We start from the raw sequence: 22,603 nt of genomic DNA on the forward strand, positions 1-22,603 counted from the left end.
CTCTCTAGGCCTCAGTCAGTGAGCAGGGCCGTCGCTAGTGGGGCAAAAGATGGTGACGATTCTATATTTATCATGTCCAACTTTATCCAATTTAGAGATTTTTGCGATTTCGAGGTGCTAAAATTGTCCTTATTCTCCAGGATAAAACTCACTGCAGGAAATCTGCATAAGGATGATGATTGTAGAGGTTCACTGAGATGAAGGATAATAAATGATTTTCACTGATTCATCGATCACAAAAAAAAAATGTAACATGATAATTCTGATCCATTATGATTCTCACAGCCTTGCAAAAGCATCAGAGGGCCATACAGTAAGACAAAACACACATATCACGAGCCTGTCATGAAAACATGGCTATTTTCTTTACATCTCAAGGTTGTTGTCACAGCTCACTTATGGTTGAGATCAAAGCAGGGCATCCAGAAAACTGCCCAAGGACAGACAAAGCTGAAAGACAACCATCAGAGAGAAATACAAAAGAGGAATGACACATGGTCAGTCATGTCTGCACCCTCTCCAATATACAATACGCCTTATGCCAATGAGATTCCTCACACAGGACTGATTTCCAGAAACGCCATGTGTTTTGCCACAATAGTGGTTGCGCAGGATACAAGAATTTCCCATGAACACAAACGGGCTGTGTTGGTTTTTAGGCATCGTCTTTGTGCTTCTCAGAAGCGTTCAGATGTTTTTAATGAAACAAGGCTCAAAAGAAATAGCCTTCAGCTGTTCTGCCTTTACAAACAGAGTTTTACCAATAAATATATATATTTTTAAATTTAAAGCATAATGTGGAACAATTACAGGGTCTAAAATCCAGTATAAACTTGCAAAACTAAAATAAGCGATGTTAATACTTGCACTTAAAAAATGATTGCACATCAATAAATCTGACACTGAGAGTTTACCTAGCCATATTTCTATTATTAGATCTAAATGTAATAAAACGGGCAAAGCACGTTATTTTAATTTACTACCAGGCATTTACATATAAACAATAACACAAAGAACAGTACAACGTGTTTTCCATGAAGATGGAGAGCGTATTCATCCATAATGCATGATGTGACGTTAGCTGGTTGCTCATTCCTTCCAAATGTTTCATGTGGTTCTCCTGACTCTCTTCAAGTGCTGATACCAGACAGAGAGACAGAAACTCGTGAAACTCTAATCCCCCTGCCTGTTTATGTAAGCTCCTGCCAGTGCTGTTAAACAGCCTCTTATTTTTGGTTCAACCTGTGGAGAGGCCAAAGACTATTCAGCTGGTCTGAGAAAGAGTGTGTTTGTGTGGCCATGTGATTATATGAGAGGGTTGGAAGAGGAAAAGAAGCTAACAAATACTAAAACATTTTATTCTGCTTTTTGCTAATTTGCCATCTGCTACTATCTTGAAATGCTCCTCGTTTTGAAATGTCTGATGATACTGTATAAATAAAACCACAATAATTGTTTTAATTTGCTGCGGTTAACACACAATAGCATCTATAGCATGTTCGTTTGTGGCCATTCTCTGCTTCACAGTTAACAATTTGTTGTATGAGATGGCATGTGGTATGTAACCGCAATTGCTACGTGTTTGGCTTTACTCAGGACTGTTTCTACCTCAGTTTCAACCAGTTCACTTTGATTTTAGACAGAGGTGTAAAGAGTACTGAAAAACATACTGAAAGGGTTAGTTCACCCAAAAAATGAAAATGATCCCATAATTCCCATATTATTGACATAATAAGCCATCCTAGGTATATATACTTTCTTCTTTCAGCCAAACACAATCAGAGTTATATTTGAAAAAAAAAATCCTGGCTCTTCCAAGTGTCATAATGGTACCTTGTTTTTTGAAGCTCAAACAAAGTGCATTCATCCATCATAAAAGCAATCCATACAGCTCCAGGGGGTTAATGAAGGCCTTCTAAAGTGGAATAATGCGTTTTGTAGGAAAATATCTATATTTATAACATCCTGTAATGGTCGTACGCGAGTCTAGTTCTGGCGGAAGAGTGAACTCTTACCTGACACATGACGTATTGACGAACGCAGAAGTGCAGAGGATAGAGCAAAACAAAACACCGGTCACAAATTTGTAGTAAAAAAAACAAAACAAAAAAAAACATTAGTTTGTTGCCCAGCCCTTATGCCACTCCTAAGTCCTACCTCACACACCGGACAGCGACTCTCTCGTAAATGCGCGGACGGACTTTACCGGAAGCTAGTGATTACAGTTTATAAAGTTATAATTATGATTTTTTTTTTTTTTTTTTACGGCATCGCTTCGCTTCGCTTCAGAAGGCCTTTATTAACCCCCTTGGAGCCATATGGATTACTTTTATGAAGGATGGATGTGCTTTTTTGGGCTCCAAAAAACAAGGTTTCATTTACTCCCATCATGAAGCTTGGAAGAGCCAGTATATATTTTTTTCTATAACTCTGATTGTGTTTGGCTGAAAGAAGAAAGTCCTATGATGACTTGAGGGTGAGTCAATTATGGGATAATTTTCATTTTTGGGTGAACTAACCCTTTCAGTAAAAGTAGAAATAGCCCACCTTACAGCCAAATTGACTCCATTAGTTACCAATTGAGCCATCACATCAGAACATGGCAGAAGTTCATACTAATTGCTATAGGCCTAACTAACTAAAAACAGCAACATTTTTTAATAGCGTGACAGTAGTGTGACATTTTCACTGGCTACTTTTCCAGTAAGCTACTTTATCCAAAGACTTTTGCTAAAACACGACCAAACGCTGCATTGCTGTTTTTATTATCTGAGGGAACAATCAAACACACTTACCTGAACAGTCCTTTCTCTCACTCTCTTAATACGTAGAATGGAAAAACCAGATCCATTCTAGTGTATCCATTCGTCCTAACTGGTCTCTTTCATATATAGCACCATAATTGCTCTTTCATATAGCGTTGTAAAGTCCATTGTAAGCCAACTGTGGTTCATGTAAATACACTTCACAAACACGATTCACCAATTGGCTTCCCATGACTATATGCGCAAATTAGGGTGGCGTTAAATTTGTACAATTCTGTCATCCTAATTGAGATAAGTTAAATACTTTTTCAAAACATTAGCTTGACAGTATTTAAAGTCATAATTGACAAGCAATTTCAAAGTACCTTCCCGAACACTGGTAATGACCACACACACACACACACACACCCCTCCATTGTCTCATCAAGTTTATGTCTCCTGATTTAAGTGTTGAGATAGACCTAACAGATAACAAAATACTGTGGAGTATAGCCACACTGGCTGAACGTTATGATGGGATTTCAAGGTATTCAAAAGCTATAATGCAGTCAGCACTCAAAGCTTCACGGCTGATAGGAGACCAGAAGCCGGCGTTTGGACTGAATCACATGACATCTGCAACCTCTGAGTCCTGTAAATCGAGCAGACAGCATCGGGACAGTCAGTTCACTGCAAATACATCAGTAAAACAGTGTAAAACTGTGAGATATACTGCTAATGGGAGAAAGGCAAATGTATGAAAAACATGGAGATGGAAAAAGATGGAAAGTGGGAGATGAAATGTGAGGCCTGTGACACGGAAGAATGTAAGGCTTTCCCAGAGCACAGGGAATGGTAACAGCATCTATAAATTTACTAACATTTCTCATGGGCAGATATATCAGATGTTCTAAACTATCTCTACACACAAACACATACAAACACAAACACACACACACACACACACACACACACACACACACACTAATGACATAGAATGCACATTCTACTGTGCTGATGAAACCGCTTGGAATGGGACAGTATATATTTTAGGTAAGAAATCTCAAATGTAAAACTATCACAGCAAGGAGAACTATCTGAAGTACATTTGTGATTATTTGTTATTAAACAGTGAAATCCATTAAACAAAATAGCTTTAAGTTAACCAATAAATCTTTGCAGGTTTACAATTTGCAGGTTCACAGAATGGCTAAAAAGTGCACAGAAAATGTTTCTTATATGGAAAATGTCAGTAACCAGACAAAATCTGAGAAAAAAGTGGTCATGTCAAGTCTAAGTTCAAGGCCAAGACCAATATGAACTACTTACCAAGCTTTTAGCTCATTGGTCACATGATTCTGAGAGCAGGCATGTCACCTACAACCATCTCTATATTACACTAATGCCAAATATCCAAGACTTGAATGGAATAGCGTTGGATGATCATGTCTAAAATAAAATAAATGTATGATTTGTTTATTTTTCTAATGCATTTTTTCTTTTCAATAATTAAATAACTTACATTTAAATTATTAAAAAAATATTTCATTCAATAATTTTAATTTCATTCATATATTTGATTTATTAAATGGATATTTTTATATTTACCATCATACATTTTTATTTTTAAATTATATATTTAACCAAACTGGCATTCTGTATGCTACAGGGTTGTCCCATTGACAGACATGCAATATCCTCACTATGTGTGGTCATTTTGTGTGGTTATTAGTCATTATAACAGATGCAAAGTGTTTCCCTCACTATGTTGTTTTTTAAATTGTTAACATAAACTGGTTCACTGGAAAATGCATCGAACAACGAACACATATGAGAGAGACTGATAGGTAATCCAAATGAAATGTCATCTATAAAATAAATATTACTCTTAAATCTCAAGACATTATACCCCAATCCCTTCCTTCATCTCATCATCAGTCCTTCTCCTTTCCTTCCTATACGTTTCTTCTGGCATTCTCACATGCTTGCCTCTAAATCAGAAAAAAATCTGCAAGAAACAAGCAACTGTATTAACAGATGGACAGAGTCAATAAAACACACACAAATCGTGTCTCTGACACATCTGTTCCCCAGCATTAGAGTAATTTCCTCGCTGAAGAGACCTGGGACAGCAGTGATGGAATGGAGGGGGGGGGGGGGGGGGCGTTGGGCTCGCCCCTGAGACCTCTCATCTTTCAGTGGGAGTAAGTAACTCGCCTAATCCCTCTTGGGCGTTCTTGATGAACGAGCATCATTTGCATGATCACAACCGGCCCTTCATTGTTGAAGGGGGTTGTTCTGGACACATAGAAAGTCTCCTTGTCGTTTTTTTTTATGACACATTTGGCACAGGGCTTTGTTTATTTAATTAAATTTCTATTTCATAGCATGCCACCCCAGATGCTTTGTGTCCATTTTAAGCTAAAACAACACAATAAATAAGAAGACACAAACTCTGAACCGTAAAACACACATATTGTTCTCTTTCACTACACTCTCTCTGACAGTAAAGACATTAATGTGACACAGACCCCACACCAGCAGCTGAACTGGAACTATGGCTGACCTCAGCAACACAGTTAGCTTACAATCCATACTGGAACCCTGCATGGCAGAGCGGCTCAAAGCAAGGAATTTCCCATGATTCAAACGCTCCCATCGAATTACTGCAGCTCTCTTCAGTCCTGTGAGTCATTACTGGCTTTTCTACTGAAAACTTTTGTGCTATTAAATGCATATTAATAAACTTCATTGGGACATGATCTCAAAGCACTGGTGGTACCATGCTGATAAAAGCTGATGCTGTCTTTGGAAAAGGCACAAAACAAACAAACTGAATCACACCCCGTTGTTTTGACCCATGCATGTACCAAAATTCCACTAAATTGGCCAACATGTCCTAATATTCATAATAATACAGGACAGTGTTATTCTGGATGTTCATTTCCAGAATATGCACATACAAAAAGAACACACCTGGTGTATGTGCAGGTGTATCTGCTAAGTTAATAAAATAAATAAATAAAATAGAACATTAAAATAATACATAATACATTTTAATGTAAGATTAATATAATAAAATGAAATAAAATAATAAGCTTTATAAAAATGTAAAATAAATATTTATAAAAAAAATAAGTGTTTTGTATTTCCGTACTGTATTTATATACTTTTTTAAATTTATTTAATTTCATTTTATATTATTATATTAATATTATTATCATACAATATTGTAATATTATATTTTATTTTATTGCCTTTATTCCAGATACACCTGCAAACTTCCACCCGTTGAGTTCTTGTGAAGCATGCAGTCTAAATCAAATGGACTGATCCCTTTGTTCTCGCATTCCTTTATTCATAATTGCATCTGTTGTGCATACGTGCTTTCGCTTGATAATCCATCGATTCTGCTCCTGTCACAGCAAACATAACCACGTTTGTAATACACGGTTTCCACAAAAGCTGGTGAATGACAACAGAAATATTACTGAAGTAAGAGGGATTTAATCATTCTCTGGTCCTTCAATGTGTAGTCTGCAGGAGTGGCCTTTAGACAAACAGTCACCACATGCTTAACTTTCAAATAAGCCATTATAGATCAAAGGCCATGAATGTGATTAGAGCGTGGACGCTCTCTCTCTCTCTCTCGCTCTCTCTCTCTCTCTCTCTCTCTCTCTCTGTGTGTGTTTAAAGAGGCCATTTCTGTACAATAATCCTCGCCTTCACCTGCTTTTTTCCCTCACAAAGTTATTAGAACAAAATATATCATGCAAGATACGAGCTGACAGACTGACAAAAAAATCTTTGTGAAGCGAAATAGCAAAACATCAAACAGATTTAATCAGAAGAGGTCGATAAGCATCCAGCCTCGGTTAATTCTCAACAAATTATCTAATCCAGATGTTGCACTTTGAGTGTAAACACAGTACCCTGCAGAATCATAAAACAAATAAGCATGAAAAGGGTTTAGAGTTTCAAACAGAGCCTAACCCGGCTCGAGACCTTTCCACTGCAAACCCCACCACCCTCCCTCCTGGCTTGGCCTTTTTCAAACAGGAAAATGTAAATATGGTAATATTTAGCACGTGTTCTAAAACAGATCGGTTTTCTCAAGCAGGGAGAAAAAAAAAGAAAAAAGGAAAAACAGGCCCACACACGATCCCAGGCCTCCCCGCATTTACTGTGTGTTCCTGTTTGGTTCTGCAGGGATGTGCTTTGCGGCTTGATTCTGTTTGCAAACCGTCCCGCCCAGATCTTCCACGCTCCAAAACCTCATCTGGGCCAGTGAAAGTGTCTAATGCCACAACAAACTTAACAATAGAAAAACACCACACCAACAGGTCTACTAATCTACTCATGCAAAAGGATAATGTTTCCAAAGACTAGGGAGGGGAGAGAGAGAGAGAGAGAGAGAGAGAGAGAGAGAGAGAGAGAGAGAGAGAGCGAGAGAAAGAAAGGGAGGAGTGAAAAGGGAAACACTCAAGACATATGGATGTGTTTAAGGACCACCAAGGAAGGGAAACTTGTGCATTTTCGCATAAACCCGGATAAACTCCAAATATGTAATTACACGGGGTTTAGGGCTTGTCTGTTGACAATTCATTCAGGAATCTTATGGCTTTTAGTGTACAGAGACTCGGCTCCGTGATGGAGTCGGTGCCTGATCTACATTCTATGCTTGATCACTTACAGCCAAGGAGCGAGAGAGCGAGTGTGAGAGAGAGAGAGAGAGAGAGAGAGAGAGAGAGAGAGAGACCACTCCTGTTTGGCAGAGCAAGAAGAAAGGAGTGAGAGGAATGGCTGAAAGTACATAAAAAGAAAGGGAGGAAAAACGAGGACCCCCATAAAATACCTGCAGCACGTTTTAAAACTTTCATCGCGTCTAGTATTTATAGTGCTTCGATTCCATGTCAGTGTTTGTAGCCAATTTGTTGTGTTCCAATAAATAGACTGGCCTATTTATCAGCAGACCACATGGCAGCCATTTATGGCGGCTAATGAGAGGCAGATGTGCCGTGTGTATATTTTCACATGCAGGTTTGACGCGCTGACAGCCCCGGACAGATAGCTGAGATGTACGGCCTCGGCCCTGACTTCCGTATCAGCTGCACACAGCCACCGTGATTTCCACCTCGTCCCTTCCACAATGACTGATGATCGTATTAATATGTTCATTCCAGACCATTTGGTCCGTGGACACTGGAAAGATTTTCTTTGGCAGGCATGACGAGCGTACGCAGCCTAAACAACTTCAAAGCATCTTCGCTCTAGAGAGGGAGGATCGTGTAATCTCATACACATCTGTGCTATCAAACTGTGATGTAACATGAATCATAATTTGGAGGGACTTGGCCTGGCTCTCCCTCACACGTCTTGAGAAAAGTGCATTCATGCACCACAATCTATGTATGTGTGTGTGTGTGTTGCCAATTACCCCGGCTATAAATACAAGAGCCCCATCCGTCACCGAGTCTTTGGGTGGCTGTTGCACCACCCTAATTGGTTTCAGATGGTCCCCCAGATTTCTCCGCTTGCAACAGCGCCGTCACACAGCCTGTGTGTGAGAGAAAAGCCGCAGGGCAGAGCGAACAAGGGAGGGGAAAAAAAAGATGAGTGACAGTTCAGAAGTAAATATGGGTAGAGGACAGGAATAAACAAGGAGACTTTCGAAGTTCCTCTTCCTTTCTTCTCCAGATCCTCTGTGAGCCAGATCCACAGGGGTGGGACAAACAGAGGATTAAACATGTTTTAGGCTCAACTATAAATGTTCTGTTTCCTATTTTGCAAAAGTTGTTTTATGTGATTATGTTTATAAATGGTAAATTCCTTCCTTGAAGAGAAGGGCTTGTTGAATGTTACGCATCAGCCAATACAAATTGTCTCTAGGGCGAGCTTAGCATCACAGGGACCTTTTATTAGGACCAGAGAAGTGACAGGGTAAAGAGACGTTCAACAGACTGCTGGAGCTGCAGTACGTGCAGGTGGGGCTTTATCTGAAAAAACAAAGGAATGAAAGATCTCACTTGTTTCTGGCACCAGGGCTAAGCAAAAATCAGAGGTGAACAATTGACTCCCTTTCAATTCATGAGTGTGAACTTGAATTGAATTGCCACACAATACACGGGAAGGTGAATTCAAATTTTGACCGGGAGTGGGGTGTATTTAACTGATAAAATAAAAAATGTTTAAAAATAAGTAAATACAGAAGATAATCCATTCTGGAAAATATATTGTTCTTGATGCACCCTGGTCTGTCTGTCCGTCTATAAACCTTACATTTTCAAGGCTTTTAAAATATTATAAGAGCTTTTAAACAAGTTTTGACTGACTTACATGTAGTAATTGTAATAAAATACAATGACATGATTTTTTGAACTTCAGTTCATTTTAAATCTATTTACTTACATTTTAGAATTTACATTTAAATTCAAATTGCAATTTTGGATCTTGTTTGCGACCTAAATTCAAATTCAATACAAATTCAGAAACTTCTCCTCAGATCAATTTTGAATATTGCCTTCTGAGATGAGACATTATAACTAATAACAAAAAAAAAATCAAAAATATAAACAATAATTAGAATCTTGTTAATCAAATCATCTATCATTATAGATGTGCCACGTTGTTTTCCTTTGACGTTGAGCATTAGTCTTGTGAAGACAGTGTTGCATCTCAGCAGCAAATTGTGTGGCTTCTGATTCCCTGGATTACCACCTCCTTTACAGGCTGTAGATGTCAACCTCTGCGTGTGGTCATGCCACACACCCTGGGGATATCTGATCAATTGACATCTATTAACACTAAATTAGTATTGATCACGAAGCTGGAGGACGCAGATCCTCTGACAGCTGGCCAGAGCAAACACTGAAAGTACCCAAATGACTTTCAACTGATGAGGAATACAGACAGCATGTGAGATAGATTGAACAGAGAAGGAGCTGAATTAACTGAAGATCCAGATATAAACCCAAATGTCAACTCGTGTTCATTTGATTGGAAGTTAATGTTAGTTGATTTTTAATAGTTTCTGTGACAATGAATGAATTAATGTGGGTTTGTTATATTCTTATTTAGCCTACATATTGTAATATTTACTTAAAATAAAATAAAAAATACACAATACTGATAAATATAAATATTCTTGGGTTCTATCCAGACAACATGCCTTTAGAAAAGAGGCATCAGTTATACTTGACTGCACATTTGCGTCAGGTGAGCGACTATGACAATAGAATGGACTTTTGGGCGAACTCCACATGCCAATTAAAGCCATTTGACATCAGCCAGCCTCGTACCCCGGAGCCCTAAACGGCAATAAATCCATTAAATCCCGCTCATTAGAGCACTAGGCTCATTAAGTCCGAGCGGGAGAGGGAGGAGCAGCGCGTGAGGAACTCTCTGCTGCATGCGCAACGACACACAGTCATTAAAGCAAGCTGAGATAATTACGGACGCCTGTTGTTAGCTAATCAAATCATGAACATCAACACCGACGCTCTTTGGTTACGCTACTGTGGCTATACTAAACTGAGCAATACAGCCTATACGCCAATTTACATACGTCAAACATTACAATTTCCTTAAAAGAATAACACCAAATTAGAAACGATTTAGACGAGATTCATCCGTCATGATTCATCAAGCGTTGTTAAAGGGCCGTTGGAAACCTGCATGATTGACATTCTTCCACGGAAGTATAGGACACAAGTTTTTTTTTTTTCAACACTGTCTTCAATGATTTTAACATTAAAGCATAGGCCTAAATAATAGCTAATAATATTCATAATCATAATAATACAATTAAATTTAAAGGGAGGCGGGGAAAAAATCAACAATGTCTAGGCCTATACACAGGTTTCTTGTATACAAACAATACCGGATGCGCGCGCATCCAAGAGGCAAGGTCGCTATATGTTATGCTGAGTTCTGTAAAAGAACATTGTAATTAACGTAGATTTCACATTGTTTCTAAATTCTTGTTGACTCAATAATAAACTGCAATTTCAGAGTTGAATCTGTTTGCTTGTGTTTCATTTGCATATTAATATAACATTATGTAAAAAGTTAGTTAGTTGACTAGTATGAAATTGTCCAACTAAGTTTGCGAATCATAAAAACATGACATACCCTATGCATTTAGGTTAGTTTACAGCACAACAGCTCCGCGTCATCTCTGCTTCTGCTAGATATAGCCGTGAAGACTGTTGCTTTCTGCCTCTTAGATGCGCGCGCATCTACGTGATGACGTTGCACAGAAACCCGTGTATAGATGTCAAAACAATGGTAAATTAATATCATGACGTGATGCAAGCTAAGCCAGGTTACACAGAAAATATACTATTTGGTTCAGTTTCCTTAAAAATATCAAAGGGATTCCATATACTTTGAAAAACTTCCCATAACAATATATGTGAGTTTTTCCAAAGCCAAACAACAAGACTAACCATTGTTTAAAATTGGGGCTTTCTGTGTTTTTCCAATGACGAGCGACTTTGTAATAAACAGAAGATCAACATTTTCTTACCATAGTTAAAGTGCAAGTTACAGGGAAAATATTGAATAGGCTACAAAGTTTATGACATTTGGGGACATTTGTCTAAAAGTCTACAACAAAAGTCTACAACCTTTTCCCCAAAAAGTTGAACTTTGGGACACAATGAAGCAATGATATAAAGCTCCTATCTCTTGGTTGCATTTTATACATTAAATGGGAATGTTGAGATTCAATTTATAATTCCTGAGTTATGTATACTCTCATAATCCACTTGTGAGAAGTTTAAACCTTGTCTATGTTTGGGCCTTTAAGCAGATACTCTGTCATTCATCTTCTGTTATATTCTCACTTATATCTTGACGGGTCACAAGATATTTTTAAACTTTGTACCCTATATTAGCTTTTATGGTATGGCTAAAAAGCACTAAAATTATGTAAATGGAAACATTAAAAGATAGATAGATAGATAGATAGATAGATAGATAGATAGATAGATAGATAGATAGATAGATAGATAGATAGATAGATAGATATATAGATAGATAACATAAGACGAAAAATGGCATTGTGAAGCTGTGAAAAATTAATGCAATTTCATTTAATCCAATAGTGTGAATACAATCCTTCCAGAAACTAACATTTAGGAGTCAGTCCGGCTGTAACTCTACCTTCCAATTATAGAGTCCATTAAAATTTATTGCAATATTCATAAAGCATTGTGACATTTAGAATAGTGCCAGCTGAATCTTATTAAGCACGCTTCACACTATATTCTTTATGAGGGGTTAATGCTTTTCCTCAGCCATTCACATTAAACAGTGTTGATGCTGCTGCTGTACTTTTAGGAATGGAGAATCATTCTGTAGAAAAAAAACAGGAAAAAAGTTGAGTAGAGAATAGAGAGAGAGAGAGAGAGAGAAAGAGAGGGATTGGGATGAGAAGGAAAGAAAGAGAGAGCAATGGAAGGAAGAGAGGTGGCTGCAGGTTAAGGAGAGCCGAGCGTTTGAAGTGTGAGCTCTCATCTGGATGAGCATGTGCTAAACCTTTGCAAACCCGTATCGCGCAAGATCAAATATTTATATATGCTATTGTCTAATGGAGAGCTCTGCGGCGAGTGCCTTAATTTGTTTTCCTCTGCCACAAATTAATTCCGTCCTCATCATCAGTGTCCTGCGAGGTGACTGCGATTATCTCGGCTCTATCATTGGACGGCTGATCAAGCATGCTCTCCAGACATTTTAATGGTCAAACTCCACTTTACAATTACTTCTCATCTGATACGCACATTTCCATAGATTAAAGGTGAGGCAGAAACACTTGAGGGAGATGCAACTAGCGCTCTCTCAGTTCTCCCTCCTCTACATTTCTCTACTTACTCGGTTTTCCTTTTTTCTCTCCTCCATCAACTCCCCCTCTCCCTTCTTAACATTGCCATAATGAAGAGGCAGATTAAAGGAACATCTACATAAGAGCTTATCAACCCAAGAGCTTCACAATTGAAACCATAAGTACATATATTTTCTCTATACGATGTAATGTACAGTTAAAAAGCCAATCATAAGAGGGATAGAAAGGAAGCGAGCAGTGCACGCGGCATCAGGGACGTCACTTAGTGTAAACAGATGTAAAGCAGAAATGTGCTAGTAAATGTTTGGCCCCTCCGCAGCAATACAGACTTGAGTGTTAGAGCCTGATTGTGCTGCTATTACAGGCAAATGACAGCACTTCCATTCTATCACTGAGCCCATAATAATCAAAGTCATTGATGACACTGAGAGAAAGAGAGAGAAGGGCCGGAGTCAGGGGCTCTCAGGCACTTCTGCTGTCACCTCTATCATGTTGTCATAAGTGGATCAGAGGTTGACCGTGATGAACCTGAACGCAAAGGAGTCACTGGAACTCACTGATCAAATGCAATAGAAATGAAAGATTGGTCTTTCATCTTGATTCAAGAAAATCAAGTCAACAACTGCCTCGCTTCAAACCAACAAACCCCCTCCAATTTCAGGCCAGGGGACACAAACATTAAAGTACAAGACATTGTTATTTAGGCAAAATTATTTTGGTTGAGGGAAACTGAAATTACAAATTAATTTGGTCTATTAACTTCAATGAGAATGCAGCATAAGCCATTGTGAGGCAGGGTTGAGCCAGTCAGAATTGAACTGAGAATGCATTTCAATGACGATTTAACTAATTTGAATTGGGGTAGGAAAAAAGAATGCTGAATTCCAGTTTAAATTGGTAAGGAATGTGAATTATTTCTGTGCAGGGTGGCGGACAACTTCATATCACAGAATTCATCTTCAACTTCAAATTCTAAGTTATTAATTAAAGAGAGCCAGTTCTTTGATTCAGAATTTTGCCCAACCCTGTTGTGAGAGTTTACAACACTAATTCGTTTTCCAACTGAAATCTAAATGGAGAATCTCCATTCATAGTCTAATTCAGTCCAGTTCTACTTCTAGGTATAATCCTCACAGTGGGAAAGTGGTTCCAGAAGTAATAGCAGTGGGTTGTGCAGATCCATAGTGTTAGAATCAGGTCAGATATGCAGCCTCTCAGTGAAGCTCTTAGCAGTTGTTATATTTCTCAGCAAGACAGGGAAAAGAAACAGTCTGTAACTAAGCTCTTTAAAACATTAACTTAAAGTATGATGTAACTGAACGTAATCTAATTTTCTCTAACTCAATTTTCATGTATCTGCACCAAATCTGCAACAGAGTGAAACTCAATTTGTTCCGAAAATTCAGTGGGAGAGATATCTTAGAATAATGTTTACAAAGTCACCCCAAACTGAAAGGCTAAAAGCCTGACAAAGACAGCGTGTGTTGTCCTTGACCGTTACAGCAGGAAGGTGTGGCTCAGTTTCGTGGAGTTTATTTGAGCTGACTGACAGACACGAGGCCAGATTACACAGCTTTCATTGTGGCGCAAACATCTTCATCAGTGTGAAGCAGGATCAGGCTGTTAGTGGTCATACAGTACAGGATGGGTTAGTCACCCTCAATGGTCTGGGAAAAATCCTGAGTCATTCCCAGACGGTTTAGTCTGACTGTACGGAGCATGGCAGAACACTGATCTCTGATAAATTCTGAACTTCACAAACCAATGTGAAAAGTTCAACATCAGTCCCAGATCCCAAATAGTAATTTTTTTTTTGCACAAGTCTGATTTAGACGTCTACATATGCATACTGATACTCTTGCTTCATCCCTGAAGTTAGTGCTATCGATTTCTTAATCTTGTCAGTTGTGTTCCGTCGGTTTTTCGACATGTTTTCGTAAGGAAAAGTACGATTTGGTGTTGATGGGGTTTGATTAAGTTCCAGGCCGAGGACGGATGACCTTTTAAATTCAACCTGACAGAGGAGCAGCGGTAAATGCTTTCCGACATGAACAGCAGTGAAGTTTTCCTTCATTTTCCCTAACAACCGCTTTCAATTCTCCATTACCGTGCACCTATCATACGTTGTTTAGCCCACTCGACCCACTTCCTTAATCCTGTGTCCTTTAGAGCCCTTAATGCCCCTGCCAAATGACATCAGACGTTATTTAGGAAATAGAATGTGAACGCTCAAAATGTTTATGAAATTTCAGAGGCCCGTTCCTATGAACTGTGTAATCGTTCCACTATCAGGGCGACTTAAGTGCAACAGTATGCACACCATGTAAAGATTACACACACAAACACAGTCTCGCATTAAAGACAGATATAGATAGAAATAATGAATTAAGAGGACAGAGATTAGGAGATAGAAAGTCTAAGAAACAAATTTTGAGATCTAAAGATACTGTTATGAAAGAGAGCGAGTGCAAAAAGAGATCGCTGTCTTTATGTGTGTGTGTGTGTGTGTTGTTCTCTGGCAGGCTAGAGTGGAAGTTGAAGTCAGTAATGGGAACAGTGTGTTTTTCCCCCACCAAGTTCTTTGCCCCAGCTGCCTATCAAAAACTAATATCCTCAAATTTGACGCTTATGTTGTCCTTTGAAATTAGAAAGAATCTGTGTCTAATGCTATAAGCCAAACCTGGCTCCCCTGAACTTCGCTCCACTTCCAGCACAGTCTCTCTCTCTCTCTCTCTCTTTGTGCCACTGAGACCCCAGGATTTAAAGACCTACAGCGTTCTCCTTCCAGTCCCGCACCCCTGCTCCCCCAGGCCCCTTGGCCTCTCTCTCCTTCCTCCCTCTCGATCGTTTTCTCCCTCTACGGTCGGTTCTTTTTTAAATACAGTAACACAATCTGCGGGAAACTGATATAATCTTTTCTAAACTATAAAAGTCAGTCACCCAGAGAAACATCTGCATGGTCAAATTTAAAACAAACTGTCAGGGAATCGGGTAACCCATAAAGAGAACGGCAGAAAGGGAGCGAGGTGCCACGAGGGGCTCCCTGATCTTTTTAACTTCACCTCTCCACAGACGCTCCTCTCTCCGTTTCTTTCTGTTTGTTCCTCCTTCAGCCTATCACTCTATTCCAGTAAATTCGATCACATTTCGCTTTTTCATCTCGGCAGAGCCCACCCAGGGAACGCTATTCTTGGAGGTTGATTTTATTAACCGTTAAAGACCCGCTAAGCGCTAGGTTTTGACTTTTCCCTCATGGTAGCTGTCAGGCTTTCCTGTTTTGTGTCACAGGTACACGTTCAGATGCACTTCTGGGAATGACAAACACATTAAGGCTAGCTTGTTCTGTCGGAAACGTGGCCTAGAGGTTAGAATGCTTGACTGACATATTGAGTTGTGGCGCATATGTGAGAGTTCAAATCTGGCTTGCAACTTTTAGCCAGTCCATACACCTCTACTCACAAAATTTAATTATTTTTACATTTACATTACCTTTGTCGTTATGAAATGCTCACTTACTTTTCTTAGAATGTATATATATATATATAAATATATTATATTTGTGCATAGTCATCAGAATTATTGGCACCGTTGGTAAATATAATTTAAGAAGGCTGTGACCTTTCATTCAAAAAAATCACTTAAAATATCTTTCATTGAAGTAAAACGAATGAATGTGGGGAAAAATCACATTATGAAATAAATGTTTTTCTCTAATACACTTTGGCCACAATTACTGGCACCCCTAGAAATTCTTATAAGTAAAATATATTTGAAGTTTATTCCCCTTCATATTTACAGTTTTTTAGCACACCAGGGTGATATGAAAATATCCAGCCATGAGTATAAATATCCATCACAATGAGCAAAACCATATATAAAGAACCATCAGGGCAATAATTAAGTAGTTCCAATCAACAGGAAATGTTACGAATCTGTGTTGCGAATCATAATGTGAACCTGCATGGAAGAGGTCGCGTGTCAATATTTTCTTAATGCACAGCGAGGAGGATAGTTCAAGTAGCCAAAGACTCTCCAAGGATCACAGCAGGAAAATTGCAGAAAGTAGAGTAGTCTTGGGGTCAGGAAGCCTCGAAAATTTTCGTAACACTTTATAATAAGGTCTTATTTGTTAACACTAGTTAATGTATTAACTAACACGAACTATCAATGAGCAATAATTTGTTACAGTATTTATTAAACTTTGTTAATGTTAGTTAATAAAAATACATCTGTTCATTGTTTGTTTATGTTAGTTTATAAAACATTAACTAATGCTAACAAATAAAAAAAGTGATTTCAATAACGTATTAATAAATGTTGAGATTAACATTAAACAAGATTAATAAATGCTGTATAAGTATTGTTTATTATTAGTTCATGTTAACTGAAGTAAATAAAGGGTTAGTTCACCCAAAAATTTGAATTCTGTCAGTAATTACCCTCATGTTGTTCTAACCCCGTAAGACTTTTGTTCATCTTCGGAACACAAATTAAGATATTTTTGATTCAATCTGAGAGCTGGATCACTCCTCCATAGGCTTCTATGGGATTGAAACTTGCTGGCCCAGAAAAGTTATTAAAGACATCATTAAAATAGTCCAAGTGACTACAGTGGCTCAACCTTAAGTTTATCAAGCGACGAGAATACTTTTTGTGCGGAAAAAGAAGAAGAAGAAATAACGACTTTATTCAACTGTTAATTTTCTTCTCTGTGGGCCTCAGAGTGAGTTCACGTAGTGTAACAGCGCAACGCTTCTGGGTTGTACATCAGCAGGTAGGCTCACTATTGGCCGACGCTGGTCATGTGTGTGAAGTACAACAAATAATTTTTGGGTGAACTAACCCTTTAACTAATTTTAACTAAAGAAACCTCTTACCAAAATATCTAAGGACACCTACATCTCCACAAGTTATTTGAGAGGGTTTTAAGAAAAAAATCTTCTATTCTCATTCAAAAACAAAGCCCAGTATATTTAGTTATCAGACACGACTGGGACTTCAAACATAACCAGGTTCTATGGTCTATGAAACTAAAAAAAGCTTTTATACTGCTGATTCTTAATGTTGTGGGCCTATTTTTCTGCTGGAGGTCCTGGACATCTTGTTCAAATACATGGCGTCATGGATACTTATCAAATACCAACAGATAAAAAATCTAAACTTGACAGCCTCTGCTAGAAATCTTATAATGGTCTGTGGTTGAATCTTCCATCAGGACCAAAACAAACATCAAAATCAACACAAAAATTGGTCACTCACTGCGAAGTGCTAACAAAATTCCATGGCAATTCCAGTTCCCTGACCTGAATTTCTTCAAAAGTTCTTTCAAAAACTGTAAATTGTAATATTTCCAAAACTTATGATAGGTACTGTTTATGAATGCATGTATACACACACACACATTAAATAATATTAAAAGAAAAGTAATTCTGAGTGATTGGAAAGACATGACTTCTATGTGTTTGTGTAAATCTGTGTGTGTGCGTGTCCTCTTGGCTGTTGAGTCACACTTTGGATGGGTTTAATTGCCACACTGACCCGCCACTGTTAGAGAGTGAACCCAGCGAAACACACAGACAAACAGCCCTTACTCACACACGAAATACTTCAGCCCGTCAAGTGTACTGCTCCTGTCTGAGGACAGTGATCTCGGTATTGAAACACATCAATGCACACCCTGCTCAGAAAGAGAAAACATATTAAGAAACACATACCCGTGAGCACAAACACACATTCACACACTTGTCCACTCACTTACTCTCTCTGTCACACCGGGTGACTAATCTCACCACAAATAGCTTGAATAACACCCACCGTGTGGTGTTACATTGGTAGTAAAGTGTGTGCGCGCATGTGTGTCCTTTGTGCGAGTCAATAACTGTGGATCTGGCTAATGCCAGTCCTAAATGGTGTCTCTAATTACTTGGCCTAGAGATGGCTTTTAGCTAAATCACATGCTTTCTGAAGAGCCTGTATCAACAGAGACAAGGGCCTGAACAATTACACTAGTCCTCTCCCATCGGCAGTGCCGTGTGGCTTTACCCATCAGCCCCTGGCTCGCCGACGCTCCCTCATTAGCTGCTCTCCTGGACTAGGATGTTTTCCCCTGTGTCTCTGCAGCCACACATGGCTACAGAGAGGGCTGTCGTGGAGAGAGCTTACTTATGTTAATGTTTTCACTGGCTGTGGGAGAGATAGAAAGAGAGAGAGAGAGAGAGAGTTATGGATAAACAGAAGCAGAAGATGAGTACCGAGTGGACTGTTGGTTTTAATTGATACTGGAGAGGTGTAACATGATTGCTCTGTAGAGGACACTGGAGCGCCGCTGCGCTCACTAACGCACACACACATACTCAAACTGAGTGCTGTGGGTACAGCTCTCATGTTTAATGTAATGTGATAATACAGAACACTTTGACTTGGATTCATAACCTCCCTGCAATATTTGATCAGCTGTTTTTATTGAACGGTGGCTGAGCAATGAAAAATCTCACGCAAAATACCCAAGTCTCTGCAATGTTTAGTGGTTTTCCGCATTTTCTTTCCAGTATTTGGATTGTTTCTGTCTGTGCGTATACTGTACAAAACATGAGTGCTTTCAGGTTTCTCAATAGTTGGCTAACTAACAGTTGTCTATGCACACTAAGAAGACAGGAAAACAAAACAATCTGAGTTTAATCTGAGTCAATCTGAGCAAAAGCTGAATAAAAATGTTATAAAATATATTATATTAATAAAAAAAAGCTATATACATTTTAAAAAACGAACATAACAAAATTACTCAAGTTAAACAAACTAAAATGAAAACAATTGGCAACTAACTAAATTTACTAAAACTGAAATAAAATTTTTATAAAATATATTTTTATAAAAAGCTATATAAAATAAAAAACATAACATAAAACTACTATAAGGAAACAAATTAAAATGGAAACAAATGATAAAAATAATAGCATATTCAAAACTATTAATAAAAATATATTCAATCAATCAATTTTAAGTAATAACTATAACTATTATTATAATTATTAAAATAAAATACTATAGGAAAAAGAAAGAACAACATTTAATAATAATAAAAACATATTTTTATTTTATTTGTTTAATTTTGAAAAGGCCTCTAACACTGGCTAAAGAGTTTTCAGAATGGAATCTGGCATTTATCAAATGCTCAATTTAACAACTTTTTAAAACTACAGCGAGAAATATTTTACCCAAGCCTGAGAGTGGCAAGAGAGGGAGAGAGAGGGAAAAAGAGGATTGAAGGAGCTAAGTGGGGTTGGCTCTCTCAATAGTCAGTCTGCTCCACCCTATTAGCCTCCAACCATCCTCTTCATCCAACAGCGCCATCTGTAACTCAACGCTGACTCCAAACACTATCACCCTCTGAGAGATGCAGAGAGAAAGAGCGGGGGGCAGCCTCAGAGTGCGGGTGGCTCTGGCTCTTCAGTTAAAGAGCTTTGCAATCATTGTGCATATTTCATTTTGCACCATTTCCAAATCAACAGTCTCTCTCTGTTCTAAAGCCCATGTGGCAATCACGAGCAGTCCTCTTCACTGCAGTCTACTTCCACTGGAACAACACGCACCAGCTCCATATCCGTGTTCTTATTTTTTTTAAATTGCTGTGGTAAAAATATGACGTGTACTTCTAGCGACATAAAAAACTCTGTCTACCATTGCAAGTGCAAACAGGTAGCCCCGCCTCAAAATGACACAGCTAAGTTTTAAATCAACACATTGAAATATGGTATGGGGCTACTGGTGGTGCTACATTTAGATATTGCATCGTTAAAGGTGCAGTAAGTGATTTCTGAGAAACGCTGTTGAAAGTGGATCGGACAGAGCACCACAACACTCTTGGCCAATCAGCAGCAGAGGGCGTGTCCACTCATCCAGGAGAGAGTGAGCTAAGGAAGATGAAGAAAGACTAAAGAAAGAGAGATGGCTGAGAGAGATTACAAAAGAGAAAAGGTCAAAGGAATATCACTGGTAAAAGAAGCGTTATGATCAGACAGGAGCTTTAGGACCCTTGTTAATATTAGAAAAAACTTTCCAGTTAGAGAGACCAAAGTGGGAAGGCCTAAAACTGACGCAGAGGTCAGGTCTGCTCCATACGTGAGTAACATTGGTTTTGCATTGTTTCACAAAATCAAGATATGCTGTTGTTGTAATGTTAGCTAAACTAACAGGACAGGTTTGAGTGTCATTGTTTGTCTGGAGCTGGTGTGCTATTGGCGACTCTTGCTTGGATATACAGATGCATGTTAATTTTTTGTTCTTCCTTGTCGTTCGTTCGTCATCTTGGCTTTATTTTTCATGAAGCATTATTTTGCGTTGCTTCAGATATGATAAGGAGACATCCGCTCTTGCATTGCATGTTTGTGCATTTTGGGGGCGGAGCAATGAAGGGAAGGGAGGGTTTGTGTTTGTTTGGGTTGATTTCAGATATCAACAGTGTTTCTCAGAAATCACTTACTGCGCCTTTAAAGGTGTCATTTCTGTGCCACAAGCAGCACTAAAAAGGATTGCAAAAATAGGGATTGATTTCCAAGCAAGTTTCCAAACACTTCAACCGACCCAGCCGCATATCAATTGTTCAAAAAACAAAACAAAAAAAACAGTCAGTTCCCTCCTGAACAGCTTATTAGTGATAGTTACACACCAAAGTCACACTGAAGGACATGTCGGGACACTTAAACATAGCATGTTTGGAAAGCACTAACGTGCAATGACTTGCTTACTAGCAGATTAAACTAAAAGTATTTTACCATTAAAAAAAATTACACGCTTCACCTGTAAAGTTGATGGAAGAGATTGAAAAAAAAAGAAAAAACTATAAAGAAAAAGAGACAGAGAACATCTATTGAAAACCTGTGGGGTCTGCACTTTCAAGGAGGGGAATTCATAGGGGTCCGAGACAATGGCACCAGTCAACAACAGGGCTGCCCTCTCTCTCTCTCCATCTCTTCCTCTTTCTCTCTGCCTCTTCTCCTTCTCCCACACAAAAGCCAGCTGTTTGGATCACTCAGTGGAGAAATGAAAGAAGGACATGGCATTTTAATGGGAGGGCTAACAGACAAGAGGAGAAGGGAGAGAAAGAGAGAGGGAGAGTGATCGAGAGAGTGTGTGTGCAGAGCCTAGCCGTGCTGTTCCTGAGCCTTTTTATCTGAGTGATTGCCCCCAATTAGATCTGTGTTCGGGGTGGGTGAGAACACGCTGGGTTCAGGGAGGGGGTTTACAGTGATGAGTGCCCCGTCTCCTGCTCATTAACCCCAGTCAAACATAACCGCAACGCAAAAAGAACATCAAAAACAACACATTATTTTGTTTAATTGTGGGTTTTAATTTTAGACATGTAAACAAGTGTAGAAACGGGCTAATTCTGTTTCCACTAATGGTCTAGAGGTCACGGATTTACATAGGTGTCCTGAAACAGTTTGCCACCAGGAATAGGCACTGAGAGGAAACAGAACAGCTTTCATTTAGATCAGAGTTTCCCAAACTTGTTATAAGCCTTCTCTGAATAATTTATTAACTTTGTAGTGCAGGAGTTCTGCATCCTTTAGATGAATCACTAATATTCTTTGTAAGTTGTTTTAGATACACAACTCAATATTCATCATACAAAGTAAAAGTCCAATAGGTTGATATTACATTCATTATTTTAGCAGACGCTTTGGATAACACCGTTTGCTAAATAAATAAGGTAAATGCTTTTATAATATAATGGATTTTTTTACTTTGCATGTTTTTATTTAGTTTTGTCATAAATAATTACATAACACTATTACATAATACATTTTAGAAATATATGATTTAATTTAGCATGATCAATCATAATCGAATGAGATTCTCAATGTTCGTGAATCCTCATTTGGGGAAACTCTGATTTACATCAACGTTATTTATTTTCTACGTTCATAAAACTGTTAAACTGTTTAGTTTAAAACTAAAACTATTAAAAATCTAATCTAAAGATGAAATAAAATAATATAAATATTAGATGAAAAAA

At 38.4% G+C, this 22,603-nt stretch overlaps 1 long non-coding RNA gene across 5 annotated transcripts in view; it reads right to left on the reverse strand.

Annotated features, from left to right (window-relative positions):
• Window positions 1-22,603, reverse strand: part of LOC307011364 — a 99,401-nt gene that overhangs the window by 71,190 nt on the left and 5,608 nt on the right. Inside the window, exon 3 of one of the 5 annotated variants that reach the window (XR_013800410.1) lies at window positions 18,184-18,265. The exons of the other annotated variants lie outside the window; for them this stretch is intronic. This is a non-coding gene — a long non-coding RNA (uncharacterized lncRNA). The remainder of the gene's footprint in view (window positions 1-18,183; window positions 18,266-22,603) is intronic. 5 annotated transcript variants of the gene reach the window in all.

This window comes from Phoxinus phoxinus (genome assembly GCF_949152265.1).
Source record: "Phoxinus phoxinus genome assembly, chromosome: 15".
Taxonomy (NCBI): domain Eukaryota; kingdom Metazoa; phylum Chordata; class Actinopteri; order Cypriniformes; family Leuciscidae; genus Phoxinus; species Phoxinus phoxinus.